Source organism: Cynara cardunculus (assembly GCF_001531365.2).
Source record: "Cynara cardunculus var. scolymus isolate 2C chromosome LG 5, CcrdV1, whole genome shotgun sequence".
Lineage (NCBI taxonomy): Eukaryota > Viridiplantae > Streptophyta > Magnoliopsida > Asterales > Asteraceae > Cynara > Cynara cardunculus.
The window spans coordinates 10257194-10272771 of NC_037532.1; positions in this window are offsets into that span (position 1 = coordinate 10257194).

Here is a 15578-nt window from a genome sequence, read left to right on the forward strand (position 1 = left end):
TTCTATTGTTAGGCTGGAAAATAACTCTGGATTTAACTCTGAATAAGAGGAATTCAGAGTTGTCTTTTAAGTCTAAAAAGTATCTATGAGCATAACTCCGAGTCACAAGAATTCTGACTTCTTATAACTTAGAAACGTAACTTCTGAACTTCAACTCTGAAGAGGAGTTCAGAGTTGTATTATAAGTTTGGGAATAAACTATAGAACTAAGTTTGAAACAGAACAATTCAGAGTTATGTTGTAAGTTTGAGAAATAACCAATATATGATGACTTCATATTGGTGATTTGTATCACTAATGTCATTTAAGTGTAATGGGATTAAATTGTCGACCAATATAATCATGATAAATATCGAACAAGTAAGGAAGATGCGGAGTGCACATTTGTTTGAGTTTATTTTGATTTAGGGTGAAGCCCCTAAACGATGGGGATCCAGGGGCAGCGCCCCCGGTGGCGGGGTCCAAGGGGCGGCAGCCCTTGGCTGGGGTCGAAAATGCTTCAAAAATTCGAATTTGAAATTTTAAACCCGGTTTTGACTATGTTTTGAAAACCCGGTTTTTTAACTGTCGTATGGCAGTTTTCGACCGTTTGAGGGAAAAGCTATGATTTGGTCATTGGATTTCGAACACTTCACAGCTCAGACTTTATTTGAATTCCTAAATTCATACTTACAAGTCTGAATTAGAAGTCTGGAGGCCACTTCAGAGTTAAATTCAGGTCAGACTTCATTTGAATTCCTACATTCATACTCAGAAGTTTGGAGGCCATTTCAGAGTTAAATTCAAACTTACAACTCTAATTTTCTCAGACGTTGATACTTGTATGTCTTACAAGTCTGGAAGACAACCCTGAATTTTAACTGTGAAAAAGGAGTTCAGACTTGTCCTCAGACTTTTTTACTGATATGTCTTACAAGTCTAGAATTCAACTCTGAATTTTAACTGAGAAAAAAGAGTTCAGACTTGTCCTCAAACTTTTATACTGGCATGTCTTATAAGTCTATCAGACAACTCTGAATTTTAATTGAGGAAAAAGAGTTTAGACTTATAAGTCTGAGGAATGGAAATCCAAACTTTTGTTTATTTAAGTATTTGTAAAGAAATCCATTTTCATACGGAAATCAGTTATGTTTACAGGGACATATGTCAATTAAATAGACCCATTTGAACCAGTAATGTAAATTATGTCTACATACATGTTCAGAGTTCAGACTTCTAAGTCTGGAAAAGAAGCTTCGAGATTTAGAAACTATAGAAAACATATCAGAGATTTCTAATTAGTCTGGGAAATCAGTTAAACCACGAAAACAGGAAAATAAACGAGTAGAGAGACAGATGTCACTTAAATAGACCTATTTGAATCGTAAGTGAAAATTGTGTCTAGATGCATGTTTAGGCGAGAAAAATCAATAACTGTCGCACATAAACATGACACGTGTCCCCAAAGTTACTTATTTATTAGGTGTATAGATATACAGGGAAGGGTTCAAACGAGAACACCTTCATTTTACGATAACGCAAGAACACCCTTTTACTATAGACAATCACATGTGATACTTTTATTCTATCACATGTGATACACATATGATACAAAATCAGAGACGCGGGCGATTTTCGGTGCAATCTTGGTTGCGGGCCAAGTCGTTCGTACATCACTAAGTCTCCTCACAAGTATTATCACATGTGATAAAGTTGTTGATGTGATACCATAATCCATCAAGACCATCACATGTGATGCTAAATCATAGATGCAGACAACTTTTGGTGCGCCATAAGTCGTAGAACACGTCGTCCGCACATCACAGGGTCCCCTCACGCGTATTATCACATGTGATAAGAGTGTTCTCGCGTTCTCGTAAAATAGAGGTGTTCTCGTTTGAACCTCCATATCAGTGTGTATCTATACTATATTATAAAGTATTTACCAAAAAAATTTAAAAACCATTTTTGATGCATTAAGCATTATTTATCGATGCATATTACTTAAAATTCAATATTACAAGTAAACTATGCATAGGTACAACTTATTAAAACTCCATATTTGAATTTGTGTAACTAATTGTATATAAACATAATCAAATACATGATAAAATCTCATTTTAAATATAAAAAATGTACGATATAATTAGAATAATCATTGAGTTCTAACAGAAAATCTCTATAAAAGTTATATTGTTAAACCAAAAACAAATTACTTTGTTATTAAATCTAAATTAAATTATAATAAAATTTGAATTAAAGAAATTATATAAAAAATAAGAAGTTTTAAATATTTAATATGATATTAATATCGATATATTTTTTCAATTTTTTGTGATACTTTCAAATTTATATTTGATTCAAAAATAAAAAGATTATAACATTTTTTTAAACCACATAAAACTGTATTATAACATCGATAAAGTCAAATGAATAAAATAAATTATTAAAATCAAGATGTTTCTTGCTGCATTGCATGAGGAGTACCCTTCTAGTATATATATATATATATATATATATATATATATAGAGAGAGAGAGAGAGAGAGAGAGGGGGGGGGGGCGACGTTCATTTACAAATCAAATCATTTAGTATAAACCATACAAACCAATTTCAATGTTCATCTATTCTAATGAATATCTGATTCAATGAATATCTCATTTATTTCATAATATAAAGCGTTGTTTATAATAAATGAACTTTAACAATTTTTCATAAATATCAAAAATATAATAAATAAACTCTTATTATTTGGATATATATATATATATATATATATATATAGAGAGAGAGAGAGAGAGAGAGAGAGATGACCGATCAAATGCAAACCACCCAATTTGTACAAGCCGTGCAAACCACACTCATCCGTCGATTTCATTGTTTAATCTTACGAATTTTTTTATGAAATTATTTAATCTTGTGAAATTGTCTCATATAATACTTTTTTTGATGAAGTTGTTTCATACATGATTATGAAATTGTTTCATATAATACTTAATGAAACTGTTTCATGTATTTCTCTAAAATTAAAATAATGAAGATGATAATATTCATGATTAACACCCTCTACAATAAAAATGATTAATCAACCTCTCATAATTACAAAAGAAAATGAACAAAATGAAAAATTATGATTGGTTGAATGAAGTTTGTACGGTTTATACAAATAACGTGGTTTACAAAGTAAACCTCCTCCTCTCTCTCTCTCTCTCTATATATATATATATAATTATGAGAGTGTGTGTATAGAGAGAAAGCTCTTTGAGTTCCCGTAATAATTATTATTTTTTGTGAAAATTGTGAGAAATATGACCTTTGTACATAATACATGTTAAGCTATCCCTATTATATGTTAACCTTTGTACATAGTACGTGTAGGTTCAAATTCATTGTATTATTTTCTTATTTTTTTTAACTTTTAATTGTAAATTTATTATATTTCCAAAAAATTGGGAGAAAAGACTTGAATGCAGAACCTGATCAGATATGAAAAATAAAGAACTAACTAAAATGCCAATGATGATTTTATTAAAAAAAATATCCATATTTTCATTTCTTATAATCAAACAGTGCAACCATTTGAATATTTTCCTAGGTCCGTCTCTACTGTAAATTATGACCCGCATTCACAAAAATGGTGAAAGTACGCACTCAGGTCGTGTCCTCTTGACCACCATCATAAACACAACATAACATTGTCTTCACCACTGCACTTCTCATACTTCTCATCAGAAATCTTTTTCTCACATAATCGTCATCAGGGTCTCCTCAAAATTTGGCTTAAATCAAGAGGTTGATTGTTGTGTATAAGAAAATAACGAGCAATGTTTGATATACGTATTATGGGAAACAAGCGAGTTTCAAAATGAAAGGCTAATTGACAAAAATATATCGATGTTAATATTAAATTAGCTATTAAAAATTCCTCATTTTTTGTGTAATTTTTAATTCATTTTTTTAATCGTAATTTAATTTATGTTCAATAACGAAGTAATTTATATTTGCTTTAATAATATAACTTGTTTATAAAGATAATAATTAATTATTTTGTTAGAACTCGATAATTATCCTAATTATATTTTAGATTTTTTATATTTTAAAATGAGATGTTCATCATCTATTTGATTATATTTATCCGCAATTAATTACACGAATTCAAACATGGAGCTTTAATAAATTGTACTTGTGCATAATTTACTTGTAATCTTAAATTTTAAGTAACATGCATCAATATACGATACTTTATGCATAAAAAATGGTTTTTAAGAGTTTTATCAAGTGCTTTATAATATAGTATAGATATTGAATAATATAGCATAAATACTTTCTCTTTCTTCTTCCATTTAGTATGATTGGTTGATTGGTGATAAATTTTTTGAAAAATAACAAAATGAATTTGTAATTTTTTATATGTCTACGAGACGTGTTACACATGAATTCTACTAGGGAGTATGTAAATCTATAGAGTCACACACAAAAAATGTGTTTGCTTACAAAATAGAAACTCGTATTAAATCAAGTTGATTATTCAAATAATTATTCTGTAGTTATGATAATTATGAGGTACATGTTATCTGTAAATATGTATAATTATATTAATATTTTAAGATAAATATATAATTATTACAGATAATCATTAAACCTTTTGAGTCATGGACCAACCGTAAATAGTCCATATAAATAAGGTGACAAGGTATAATAATTATAACTGATTGAATCAATTAGATTTAGCATTCAGAAAATATACAGAGAAAAATAGTTTCTTTTCTGTAATAAACATGTAGATAAGGGGTTCTTTGCGTAGCATCCATTGAGAGATCTAAGCATGTTCATATGTAGATCATTGATAGAGGAATCCTATTTATGGTTTTGAGTGTTGCATCAAATCTACACCAGACGTACAAGGAATAACTCTAACACCCTATGGTGTATTATTATTTAGCAAGTAAATTACATTTTTCATCCCTGTGGTTTGTTGAAAATTTTTATTTTCGTTCATGTGGTTTTGAAATTATGATTTTGTCTCTATGGTTTATGATTTATTATTGTTTTTTCCCTTGTGATTTAAACTTTATTGCATTTTTCATCCTTATGGTTTACATTTCATTTATATTTTAGTCACTCATATTTATAAGTAGTCATTAGAAATGAATTGCGAACGGTAAGGACGAAATCGCATTATTGAAATCACAAGGACGAAATCTACAATTTTTAATAAACCACATGGATTTAAAAAAATGTAATTTGCTCTTACTTAATTAAATGTATCGTTCGATCCAATTGAGTTTTAGTTAGAAAAGTTTTCTGATAAAATTTGTAACCTAAAATTTTAATTTCCATTACGTACACGCTTACAAAATTATTTAAGACCCAATAATGGTATCAGAGTCATTTTGATAGCATTTAGTTAAAAAGGCGAACACAAGTATTATTATATGGCAATAAAATGTTAAAATAGACCCATCCTACTTAAACGATCAATCGCCAAAAAGCCAAAAAAAGGGTTTTTAAACCCTAATTTTGACCGGTTGGCCTTCTTCCTCCCCGAAGGCTGCATTTGATACACAGGACGGGATAAAACTCAATGTCACATGTTTGGTATGACATGGGACAGGGATAAGAACCAAAGAAGTGGTCTCATACGTCTCACAAAAACAACATGGTCTCACATGATCCCAAGTCTATATATATATATATATATATATATATATATATATATATATACACACACACACACTTGGGATCACGTTAGACCAGTCTGTTTTCGTAAGACCCATGAAACCACTTTTTTACACTTCAAACTTCATAGCAAAATGATGTGAAGGTAAGCTTCACAGTGTTTTTACTGTGAAGGTAACCTTCACAATGTTTTTGCTGTGAAGGTTTGGCTTGTTTTTACCTTTACAACGTTTTTGTTATGATCCAAGCGCTTACCACTATGTCAAAAGCAATTGTTGGCGAAAAAGGCGCAACTTATTTTCTTATAGCGTAGAAGTCAGTGTCACGTTTCGATTTAAAAAGATGAACAATCCCCCCCCCCCCCGGGGGGCATCTGTCAGCACTAACAAAATATTCGCTAGAAGACAATGGCTGCATGCTGCATAGCATGCCTTTGGCATTATTATGCACCTCATGGGAATCGAACTTGTGGCTTGATCTGATACCACATATTATGATCCAAGCACTTACCACTACGTCAAAAGCAAGTATTGGTAGAGAAGGTACAACTTATTTCCTTATAGCATAATGATAACTCTTATTTTTAAGAGTTATTTCTTATTTATTTCTTTTATTTTTGTTATTATTAAATACTCAATTTTCTTGTTTTTCCCCTTTTATTCCAAAAATTTTAAAAAAGATGACGAAACACAAAGGAAGAAGTATTATTCAAAAAACCTATATTTTCTGACAGCACTGCCCAATGTGGCACCACTGTCGAAAGTCTACGAACCCTGTTTTTGCTTCTTGGGAAACGTGCAGCTTGAAGATTCATCCAGATATTTCCTCCAACTGTATATGAGCTGTTTTCCTGTATCTATTTTATTTTTATTTGTATTTTTTGTGCTTTGTACTAATTACCCTTGGGGTAATGATTGGTTGTCATTGCTCCCTTTCTTCCCCTATAAAAGAGGCATTGGGAGCACTTTTGAAGACACACCATGCAAGACACAAAACACCTTTTGTGTCTCACTTCTCTCTTCTTTCTTTTATTTTATTATTATGCTTTTAATTAATGTCTTTAATTTCTAGTTTAGTATTTTATTTCCTTATACTTGTAATTTAATTTTATATTAATGCAATTTATATTTCAGTATTATTTAATGTCTTACATTACTTTTATTATGTCTAGCTAAATTATTCCTATGGGTGTGGATGTGTGTTTAACTTAGGATGTTTATATAATATTTAGATGTTTTTATCTTTTATCACTTCGTAACTTGGTCACTTAAGACGGGACTTAAACTCGACGCAGATAAGCCGATCACTTTGAAGTGTTAATATTAGATCTTAGACTCAGAGATGGGTGGATCTGAAATACGGCTTAAGTGATGCACAAAGAACTCGAGAGAGTCTTTGATAATTGCGTGGAGACGCGAATTTTGTATGCATTTAGCTAGGGGTTAAACAATAGGTATTCTTATCGCATTCCTTTTACTTTTTAGCTAGATTGGCAAGTCTCGAARTGGTAAACRTAAAAACCTTATGGAATTTTATGAGGTCCGGTTATAAAAGTTCACTTTCGAGATATTGGAGTTTTTATAAACAACTCATAAAAGTCTAACAATTTTATTGTTAATTTTATCTTAAGCAACACTTGCACCCATGTCCATTCTTTAATATTAAAAGGTTATTTCGCTATTTCGGTAATCGGTCCTCTTTCGGTCTTTTTATAAACAAAAACCCAACTTTTTTTTACAACTCGAAACTCGTGCAAGAAGTTCATGAAAAGTCTCTGAATCTCAGTAGTCACTTCCCTGTGGAACGATCTCGGTACTTTTTACCACTTTATTACTTGCAAGCAATCATAGTGTCGGTGTGCACTTGCACCGCCACTGTGGGGACTTAGTGCCCACTGGGTGAACACGAATGATCCTAGCCTGTCACATAACAATCAGCGCCACGTTCCGATTTAGAGAAGATGTTGGTCAATGACCCACGAATTTTTCACTTGAAACTTCACAGCAAAATATTGTAAAGGTAAAAAGAATTCGAACCTTCACAACCAAGGTTCTAGATGGCGTGAGGCGTAGCGTGGCGGCGAGGTCAAGTCTCAAGCTCTACGAGTTACGGCGAGGCCATGGCGTTTTCCAAGGTGTGGCTTAAGACGGCAAATCTATATATAATGATTAAGTTATTAACAATTTAAATTCATATAAAACGATAAACAAAAGAAGAACCATGAAGTGATAATTTGATATCTACAGAGTTTACAAAAATGATATAATATATACAAAGTAAGACACTTTTTATAGTCCCTATTTGGTAATCAAACAACAAAATCAAAATAATGAAATCAAAGAATAGCAAATGAAAGTAATCGAACAATATTTTTCGTATGCTGAGAAGTATTTGGTCCTTTTTCCTTTTTCCCCATTTTGTTGATTTTTTCTTTTTCCCCATTTTGTTGATAAAGTATTTGGTCCATAAAAACTATAAAGTAATATATTTAAATTTACTCCTATTCTAGTTTTAAAAATTGCAAATTTCCTCCCACGCCATAGTGCACCATGGTAAAAATTGCAAATTTCTTCCCACGTCATATCGTGCCATGGCAGGCCCGTGGCACACCATAACGAGCTCCATGCCTTATGTCCACGCCAAGGGTTTAACGTGGCGGGAAGGATGCGCCTCGGCACCAAGGAGCGTTTTTTAGAAAATTGTTCATAGCAAAACACTGTGAAGGTAACATTCTCTGTGTTTTGTTGTGAAGTTTCAAGTGTAAAAAAGTTGTATCACATGTCTCATGAAAATAGGTTGATCTTACGTGATCCCAATTATATATTATTTGAAATAAATTATTTGAAACAATTTCATGAAAAATTTCACTAAAATAAATGATGAAATCCACGGTTTTCACGGTTTGTTCAAATGGCTTGGTTTGCAAAATATCCCTCCCATACATACATACATACATACATACATACATACATACATACATACATATATATATATATATATATATATATATACATAGGATTAGGTTTCAGTGAGAATAGAAGTCATAATGAGAAGCGTAATAAAAGATTTCCACCCCTAGATCAATCCTAATTGAATGTCAACACTAATGAGGTGCACAAATATACACTGGATCAATTCCCTTCTAGAGTGAAATTCATGGGCGGACATGAAATTAAAAATGATCAAGAGTTTTCAGTTCTCTTCTTACGATTCTCAACATAACTTCCTTTCTTTCCAGAGCCAGACATAACTTTTATTCCGGTCAGTCCTATTCCATTTAAATAAATCAGAATTTATCCCGAACTTGTGTTGACCACAATGATCAAAATGTAAATGTTTTTGTACTAAAGTAATCATATTAGCACACAAACACTTAGTAGATCTATGCTTAACAGGGACTTCAACAACAAAAACTGAACTTTTTATTTATTGCAATATTGTTTCCAACAATAAATTTTCTATCTAGAATGTGATTTTTCTTTAAAACAATTTTTAATAGTTCTTGTCTAATTTCTCTTTTCTTCTATACTAATTCCTTTTTGCTTTTAATATCTGAAATAGATAAAGGCTTTGAATTAGTAGAAAAATGAATAATTTTTTTGCCTTTTCAGACCTGGTAAATTTTCTAGCAGATATCTTAGTTTTTATGCTAGAAGATTCACCTTTTTCATAAATTCTAGTCTCAGAGCCAACATTAGACTTAGACTTTTGTTTTGATTTGGAAATATCTGTTGTTTTTGTCTTGATTACTTGTTCATCAAATTTAGGATTTGAATGAATTTTCCAACTTGAAAAAAATGAAAAACTGAGCAATATTCTAGTAAATTTTCATCTGGACTGTATGCACATGTGCATATAATATAAGTAATTGAAGTTGGTTTTTGGTTTTATGCAAGTGTGCATGTTATGCACTTGTGCATACCAGATAAATTACTTAAAAATTATTTGTATGTACATTTACATACGGTCTAGATGAACGGTTATCAGAGTGTTTCACATTTTTCATTTTTTTTAAGATTCTCCAAGGAACCTGAACCTATATACATACATACATACATACATACATATATATATATATATATGTGTGTGTGTGTGTGTGTAATGATTTTGGTAACAACATACAAGAAGGAAAAACCATTTGGTTGTTGCATAAAACCACTTGTATGTCACTTTTAAACTAACCCTATTATCTATCATTAATTTTTAATTTTGTTTTCACTATGTTAGTTATTTTGTACCTCTTCTTGATGATTTTTCTCGATTTTCCTTGACTAGAGGTGTTCATAGGTCGGTTAGGAGGAAAAATGTAAAACGAACAACATGAGGCGGACACTTGGTACCTAAACCGAAATCGAACAATAGGTTGAACCAAACCAAACCAAAAGAAGTCAGTTACTTTCAGTTCGATTCTTGGTTACCTGAGTTATAGAAAATATCAATTCCATTATTAAAATATAACATTTAAATCAATTAAACAACAACTAAATAAAAATAATCTAACTCTAGAAATTAAAATAAGTTTAATTGTTTAAAAATATCTAATATTCGATTGAGATCGACTCTTTCACAATTTCATTTCTTTCACAACTTCATACCACCAAAACATAATAGACTTTTACCATCTTAACTTTAAGTTAATAAATAAATAAATAGTAATATAAAATATAATATATTTGATTATATTAAATATAATATATTTATTTATCTTAAACATATATATGGTTCTAACGGGGTCCCTATAATTCAAAACCGAAATCGAAACCAAAACAAAAATCGAACCGTAAATACCAAGTTTTTTGGTTTGGACTCAAACAGTTCAGCTTATTTTCTTAGTTTTTGTTTTCTGTTTTTTCTAGCACCCTTTCCTCTGACCCTTTATTATTCCGATTCAAATAACATGAGTTTTCACGTTTCGTACTCCTCTTTGAAGTACCAGAAATATCTATATATTATGTGTCTTACCCTTCCATGGACGGACCTAGTATAGTGGTTATGGTGGCACGTGCTACCATTTCCTTCCTCCATTGTAGCGTAAAAAAAATTAGGCTCGTGAAAGGTGCAACCATATCAATTTGTTGTGTGTCACCATATATATTTTGAAACTACAATAAGGATACAAGTTTTCCTTGGTAGAGTTGGTTTGAAGGTTTTCTTTCATTTCAAAACCCGTTAGTATCATTTTCTTAATTTTTAGCTTTTAATTTCAGATTTATTATGTTTCCGATAAAAATTTCCAATACAAGACTTGAACACAAGACCTCACATACGAAAAACAATGAACTAACCAACAGACCAATTATAATGTTGTGAAAAATATCCCGATATTTGTTTCTTATAGTCACATGATGCCACCGTTTGAAAAAAAAATCTGGATACATCGTTGTACCCTTCTCAAATTGAACTCCACACTGTATGAGATTTATGGGTTTGGTTTGATTTATTTGGATTCACATGTGAAAAGAAAAGGGAGGATAAAGATACGTAGAAGAGTTGATGGAAATGGAAAAGTAGGAAGGATTTAAATTGGCTTTAAGAAAAGTTGCAGGTTTTATGCAGTTTGCACGAATGGTTTGTAGGAGTGGTGGCAGACATTAAGGAATCCAGAAAGAAACTCCATTGGAAGTAGTCAACACACGATTCCATTGTTTCTTAAGTGGATTTTCTTCCACTACATCTCCCATGACTTTTTTTTCTTTAAACACTTTGATATCTCATATGACTTAAAAGAAAACACTACAACAAAATCGGGTTTATAAGATACCAATAGCGTTTAAGTATCCTAATGAAACCATTTAAAACCCAATAAAACCGATTAAAGTCCAATGAAACCCTTTAAAGCCTAATAAAATCGAATAAAGGCCCCGATAGATTCATTACAGTCTACTAAGATCCTTAAAGTCCAATATAACTCATTAAAACCGAATAAAAGACCACTGAAATCCCCTTCAACATCTCTCATAATGTGTTCTACGCTGTTGAAAGCTAGATCCACATGAGGTGTCTGGTCAATCTCAAAAAGAAGATGGGCCGGCAACTCGGAGACGTACGACCACGGTCTGGGCCTTACCGGCACCGAGGGTGTAAAGCCAATAAAACCGATTAAAGCGCACTAGAACAGAGTTAAGCCCAATAAAAAGTTAATAATGCCCAATTGATCCACTAAAGTCCACTATAACTCATTAAAACTGAATAAATACCAATAGATCCATTTACAGTTCACTAAGACTCATTAAAGCCCAAACAACACATACATATTATCAGTACATTCACATATATACATACATTTAAATATATATACAACCACTACTAGAAAACTGAGCATTTCCGGCGGATTTCCGGCGGCGTTCCGGCAGAGGCTAAAAAAGTCAACATTTTATTGACTTTCAACAATTTCCGGCGGATTGCTTAATTACTCAGTTTAATCTTGAAATTACAACATTTTACCGGCGGATTTCCGACGGATTTTTTAATTTTTTTCTAAAAAAAGAGTAAACAATTTTCTGGCATATTTCCGGCGGAAAAATAAATAATTTTTTTTTAAAATTTAACATTTCCGGAGGATTTTTTATTTTTTTCTTAAAAAAAGAATAAACATTTTTCCGGCGGAAAAATAAATAATTTTTTTAAAAAAATTTAACATTTCCGGCGGATTTTTTAATTTTTTTCTAAAAAAAGAGTAAACAATTTTCCGGCGGATTTCCGCCGGAAAAATAAATAATTTTTTAAAAAATTTAATATTTCCGGCGGAAAATTAAATAATTTTAAAAAAAATGAATAAACATTTTTCCGGCGGATTTCCGGCGGAAAAATAAATAATTTTTTTTAAAAACTTTAATATTACCGGTGGATTTCCGCCGGAAAATTAAAAAAATTATTTAAAAAAGAATTAAACCATTTTCCGACGAAAAAATAAATAATTTTTCTAAAAACATTTACCATTTCCGGCAGATAATTAAATAATTTTTCTAAAAAAAGAATAAACAATTTTCCGGCGGATTTATCCGCCGGTAATATTTAAAAAAAAATTAAATCTTTTAGAAAGTATTATTTTTCCGGCGAGAAATGTTTCCAGTAGAATAATCCACCGGATTTTTTTTTTTAAATTAATTATTTGTTAAGTTAATCAAGATTTTTTTTAAAAACCGGCGAAGATTTTCCGGCGGCCGTAATCCGCCGGAAAAACAATCACCGGCGCCCTTTTTTCCGGCGGGCAAATCCGCCGGAAATCACTTTTTCCGGCGGATTTGTCCGCCGGAAAAAGTTGTTTTTTTGGTAGTGAACATATATCTACACCATCTGATACATGTATCTTCAATAATGTATACATAGCTCCAATCGTGGTTAGCAACCAACACACATATATACTCATCGTGTATACATATTTATAACATGGGCCGACAGATATATACATATAATACATACACATGTAGGGGTGGGCTCAAATAAAAATCACTCAATTTGTAAAAACCGTGAAAACTTCAGTCAACCAATCATAATTTTTCATTTTGTTCATTTTTTTGTAATTATGAGAGGTTGATTAACCATTTTTATTGTGGAGGGTGTTAATCATGGATATTATCATCTTCATTATTTTAATTTTAGAGAAATACATGAAACAGTTTCATTAAAATTTCATTAAGTAGTATATGAAACAATTTCATAACCACATATGAAACAACTTCATCAAAAAAAGTATTATATGAAACAATTTCACAAGATTAACAATTTCATGAAAAAATTTCATAAAATTAACGATGGATGAGARTAGTTTTTACGGTTTTTACAAATTGGAGTGGTTTTCATTTGATCGCTCATCTACACATGTAACACACATTGTCTATACATTCACATATACACAATTAAATATAAATACATCATCCTATACATGTATATTCAACAATATAAACATAGATCTAATTATCGCGATTAGCAACCAACACACACATATACACATCATCATATGACACATACATTTATGTACATATAACACATAGAAAATGAGAAAATGAGAAAATAGGCTAATTCATCGCAAATCGCTCGCTAATCAGCAACTGAATATCAACGGATGCCATATGTCCCTCAGTAATCAGCGAGGGATTTGCGAAGGATAGGCCAAAAACCAATTATGTTGCTGATTAGCGAGGGATTTGCGAGAGAATTGGTTTTTAGTCTATCCCTCTCTAATTCGTCGCTAATCAATAAGGGATAGGCCAAAACCCAATTACGTCTCTAATCTGTTGTTGATTCGCGATGGATTAGCAGGGGATAGGCTGAAAGTCCATTCGCTCGCAAAACCTCGCTAATCAACGATGAAATTGATTTTTGGCCTATCCCTCGCAAATCCCTAGCTCATTTAGTGAAGGATTTTTTTCCGTTGCTAATAACTGTCGTTGATACTCTGCTTTCCAGTAGTGATTACTTTGTAGGACTATAGTTTATAACAATAAACACTTATTTGTCATATCTAACAGTGTTGTACTAAGTTTATACGACACATTTGGGTGCCTTAACGAACTTTTTAGGGCAATTCTTAAAACAAAATGTCTTATTAGCCCTTATATAGGATAGTCCTGAGAAGTGTCATATAAACACACCATTTTATAAGACATTTTTTTTTTCAAATAGTGACATAAAATGTCTAATATGACACTTGATTTTAAAAGTGTCCTAAAAAGCTTGTTAAAACGCCCAAAAATGTTTTACAAACTTATTACAGCACTCTTAGACACTACATACAGGTGTGTGATCCTATAAACGTAAGTCATATAAAAGAGTCTCTTATGACACTTAGAAACTTTTGGTGTCCTATAAACCCAAATTTATTTCAATGAAAATATAAGGGGATAAGGGATGAGTTGATTCTGGTGGGTGCAGCTCGTCTCCAACCACTATGTAATAAGTTTGGTTTTATCATTTCAGCCAAGGCCGTTCCCAGGATGGTAGGTCATGCACATGCCCAACACCACAAGAAATAAGGCCTAATTTTTTTTAGTATACAGTAGTAGTTCAAGAAAACTAGTAAATAAAAGAGACAAAAAATTGAGTATAAAACAGGACCCAAAAAGAGTTGAGTATTGTATTAACAACCGAAACATGTATTAATTAATTATATTGTAGAAAAAATATATGTAAAAAGTTATATGATCATTCATTTATCGTGTTGCTTATTGTTGCCTCTGAATTTTTTATCTCGTATTAATATCCAAAGGTATTTGTCTTGAGAACCTTGATAATCTTCTTCATCATTCATTTCTCACTGATTCTCTTGATTATTATTTAATCCACATGAGTTCTCTTTTTATATAAGAATAAATTAGGTTTCTTGTTATTAACTAAGAAAACTCGTAACTTTTGAAAAAAAAACATTACCAACCATATGAGTCGGTCCAATTTATATTTACATTTACAATTTCAAAAACTTGCCTTATATTTTTCATAATTATTGGCTTCTTATTACCTAATATAAAGTGCATGAATATTCAGTATTCTCTTATCTATATAAAACAAGAATAATATCTCAAGTTAAAGCCAACATGGGTTTTTTATTCTAAATTGATGGTTCAAAACAATCATTAAGAACATTAACATGAGATCAAATGGAAATCTAACTGAACTATATTGATTTACATAGAATGTTACTCCGAACAGTCAACATTGTAACCGTAGATGTTGTCAATCTATGTATTAAAGATATACTAGAAAGTATTCGTGCAATGCAGCGAGATACATATTCATTTTAAGGTTTCGTTTTATTTTTTTTGTCTTTGTTGATATAATATGGTTTATGTAGTTTAGAGAAATATAGTGTTTTTACTTTTGAATAAAAATAAATTTGAAGACATCATAAATTTTTAAAAAATATATATCGATATTAATATCAAATTAACTATTTAAAAGTTTTTTTGTTTTTTATATAATCT